We start from the raw sequence: 4,494 nt of genomic DNA, 5'->3' as shown, positions 1-4,494 counted from the left end.
CAGAGGGCAGTATAGATTACATAGTGGGAAGAATAAACAGTAGTCCCCTTCTCCCAATCCTTACATCTCTCAGTGAATGACCTGGCTTTTGCACCTGGAAAAGGATGGAGTTGAAGGCCAGATGCAAGTCAGTTCTGCTCTGTGACATAGGAAGAAATTAAGGAGGTGTAAAGACATACATAGTCCTCACCACACGTCTTAGGTAGTAACTCAGACTGCCTCTACCCAACCTAGCAAATAATCCATATACTCATAATTAACTTCAGACAGATTTGGTAGTTTTAAGCAGGACTACTTTCATGAAGATGGCTTGATTTTATATCAGAAGTTACAGGATATTTTCTTTCAGGAAACATAACAATGAGCAATAAATATATAAAATGTAAAGGGAGAAACATAAATTATAAAGGTATTCTGCCTTGTAATATGTACTAGATCCAAAGCATTTGGTCAGAATATTTGAATCATGGTTTCTCTACTCACATACACAATAGTCTCAGCTGACACAATTATCTACATAGAGTGGTATTCTCATGTGTGTTTCAAATTTTGAAACTGTCTTTTCACAAGCCAGTAGATAAAAGGGAAGCAAAAGCTATGCATTAAAACTACACATATTTCAATAATTTTTAAAATTATGCATGTTATCATGATTATCTGTATTAATAATTAAATAAATTAATAAAACTTATAAATGTCATAAAACCCCAAAATAAATGTGATTCTATAGAAATAAGCAGACATACTTATACCAAATGAACCTGACTTATGTACACATATACTATATACGTAGATAAAAAATATAGAACATGCAAATCCAAGTTCACAATAACATGAAATTTAAATTTTTTTATACTGCATGTTATCATGTATTATGTATTCAACAAATATTTATTGAGCATTTAGGATAGGCTGCTTCTACAACAGTTATCAGGAATATAAGCAATTAAATAAAGCTGGATAAAGTACAGGTACAGAGTAGGAACAAGCGCAGAGTATCATGGTTGAGTTTATTTAATTATAAGTAGAAAAATTTTCCTAAAGAAATAACACCTATGAGTGGGCAGTTTTGCTTGTTATGATAAATATGTTTTTCAGCATTCTTAAAAACACATACCACTTATCATGTAAAGCTATGTGAGGCTTAAGTCAGTACTACATATTCTCTACATGTAACAACTAATTCCTTCAGAGGAAGTTGGTTCCTAGCTGACAGGGTTTGAATTCATCCCCTCAAGTTCATGTATTGGAAACTTAATTCCCGGTACAATGGTGTTGGGAGGCAGAGCCTAATGGCAGGTAATTAGGTCTTGAGGACTCTGCCCTCAAGAAAGGATTTCTCACAAGAGTGGACTTGTTGTAAAAGTGGATTTGGCCTTCTTCTGCTGGCTTGCTTTCTGGCTCTCATGATCTCCTACCCTTCCATCTTCTACCACGTGGTGATGAAGCAAGCAGGCCCTCACAGATGGGCCCCTACTTCTCCAACTTGGACTTTCTAGCTTCTGTAACTGTAAAAATTCAGTTTCTTTTCTTTGTAAATTACCCGAACTGTGATGGCCCATTACAGCAAGATGAAGCAAAGTAAGACCCTCTCTCTGCCCGTATCATCTGGACATCCTGATTCCAAAGCAGGAGAAAAGACAAGATTCTGCTAAGAGTTGCCATGACAGCAAATTTTTCCCAGAAATTGTCACTGATGGTGAATTTTTCAAATTAATAAATAGAACATTCTATTAAATATGCAGCTTCTTATTACTTTATTGCTAAATGGTTTCTTAATGTCTTAATGCTAAGATCAAGATAGTTGAATTAGTTATTAATTCATTTATGTGGAAGCCAGCTTTATTAACCAGAAGAAAGTGCCCAGTCATCCTGCCTTGGCATCAAACCATCAGGCACTGTTAGACTGGAATGTAATCCTGCTTTTTGAATAAACTACTGACCATCTAGAAGGCTACTCCTTTTAAAATGAGAGTCCATCAAGGTGCATAGGGGCTCCCCCATGCAGTAAATTCTGAGTTCAGAAATGTAAGGTAGCAAGTCGTTCTAGGCAGACAAAGTAGAATTTTAGCAGGACTAATTAAAACAACAGATAGTCTGAATTAATGGAAACTCTTATTAAGGTTTTTCTAAAGAAATTCAAATTCTGCAAAATAAACAAAAGGAGAGATTCCTGACAACTGATAAGAATTATATATTTAATACATATACATATGTACTAAATATGTATAATGACTTTGAAAAGCTTAAAAATAGTTTGCTCATATATTGTATAGATTTAAATAGACCCTTGTAATTTTATTCATACTCTCAACACATCTGTGACTGCTGGATTAACCTGGAGTTTAGCACGCCATTTCTGTTGGGCTTTCCTCTCTTTTTCCCATTGTCTTCCTCCCAATTTCTGCTATGCCCTCTCAAAAGCTTAACTGGTGTCACAACTTCTTTTTGTCTTGCTGTTCTAAGGAGCCTAATTCTAATCCCAATCCTATAGTGAGAGAAAGAAAAAAATACATAGGAAAAAGCACAGAAAAGAAAAGAGGAGTAAGAGAAGGAGGAGGAGGAAAAGGAAGAAGAATACAGAGTTGGGCCTGGTGCAATCCCAGCACTTGAGAGGCTGAAGGAGGAGGAGAATTTGAGGCCTGCTGGTTAATAGTGCCACGTCTCAAACAAACAAACAAACAAAACAGAAAAGAGGGAAATAGAAGGAAGGAAGGGAGGGATGAAGAGAGGAAAGATACAAGAAAGTAAAAACCAACATTGAAAGCTGGTTCATCTTGCGATCTCATTACAAAGTGACAGAAGTCCATGGTAAGTTGTGGCAAGCTGAAGGACTGCTGCTATTTTACTATCTTCCTAGCATCGCTATGCACTTGAAAAGGAAAAGGAATTGTATAAGAAATATGAGCACGATTATCTAACAACAGGTATTTTATAATTGTAGTTTACAAAGTGTGCTCTTACATACTTTGCATGAGAGAAGCAGAGCAAGTCATTATGGCGTCTGTTTAAAGAAGAATTGGTATCGGTTGAGTTTCCCAAGGACTCACAGCACACTGTGTCCCTCCCATGTTTTGTCTTCCTATCTTATATATTTACTGCAGAGCAGAAGCAGAGGAGAACTGTCCTGGGCGGTGTCTGCTTTTGATACAGCCTTATTCAAGCCATGGGAGCAGGCTTGCTCTTGAGAAGATTGGACTGGGTCTATTGTCTGGCAATAGCAAAGGGTGGCCAGCTGCTGGCTTTGATTCAGTAGCCAGTTGTAAAAGTGAACAATACTCTCACAGAAGCAAAGTAGAATGCAGCTTTCCCTGGGGACTGCTAGAACTCAATAAACAGTTCCATTAGTTTAAGGTGCAGAGATGCACAGGGTTACAGATAGAACTCACAAAAGCACTGCTTCTTTCTGCCTTTACTAATTGGATCTAAGGTTTTTCAGTGGTTATGATTAATAGGACTGGGCAGATGGTCCTTAGAACCACAGGGACATTAAGGTTCATTTTCATCCATCCATCTATTATTAAGCAGAACAACCCAGACTTTTGAAGCAATACTCCTTTAAAATTTTTACCTCATTATAGAAGTAGCATAAGATCATGAAGAAGATTTTGGAGTATATAGAAAACTATGAAGAAAAATTAAAATCTCATATAATTCAATATTCCATCTATGACTATTGCTCATTTTGATGCTTTCACTCAGCTTTTTAATTTTTATGTGTATGTTTTTATCCTTATCAAAATTGACTTTCCAATATACTATTTTTTCTCCTAATATGATATGGTTAAAAATACTCCGGTGCTAAACATTTTTGAAGAACATTCATTTTAACTGGCTATGCTTTCCTCTCATAAGAATATGTCAAAATATTTTTACCAATGTTCCTCTGGTTCAAGAGTTAAGCTTAGTTTACTATTTATAAATAATTTGGTGATAGTCATTTATTTACATAAATTATTGTTCACGTTTCTGATTATTTCCTTAGGACAAATGTCTAGACAAGGAATTATCATATAATAGAATATTAAGATTTTATGACTTTTACAACAATAATAATTGTTTTCAAGGAAGCACCAAAAAAGCATGAGATGAACTTTTATTCTCATTAACTTTGAATATTATATTCTATATTTGTGTTGTAGTTTGGTAATCAAAAAATATCTAAATATTTCTGAAATACATTTCATTTTTAAAGATAAGGAATGAAGTTTTGTTGAGATTGTCCCTTGACAAAACTCTGCATAACTGATTATATATAAACTGACTTGGAATATACAAAAGCTAAAATGTAACAAACAAGAGAGAAAGTGATATGGAACATAAAGATAATCTATCTGTTGGTCATATCATAAATCCTCAAATTGAAGACTTCATGGTATCTTAATCAAGTAACAAATTAAGTGTATGTTTCTCCCTTATCTGTCAAAAAGATGTTTCAAACTAGTCAAACTGAATAACAAACTCTTTCCATATATATACATATAGATAGATTGA

The sequence above is a fragment of the Castor canadensis genome, chromosome 9, assembly GCF_047511655.1.
Source record: "Castor canadensis chromosome 9, mCasCan1.hap1v2, whole genome shotgun sequence".
Classification (NCBI taxonomy): domain Eukaryota; kingdom Metazoa; phylum Chordata; class Mammalia; order Rodentia; family Castoridae; genus Castor; species Castor canadensis.
Note: the sequence above shows the minus strand (reverse complement) of the source record.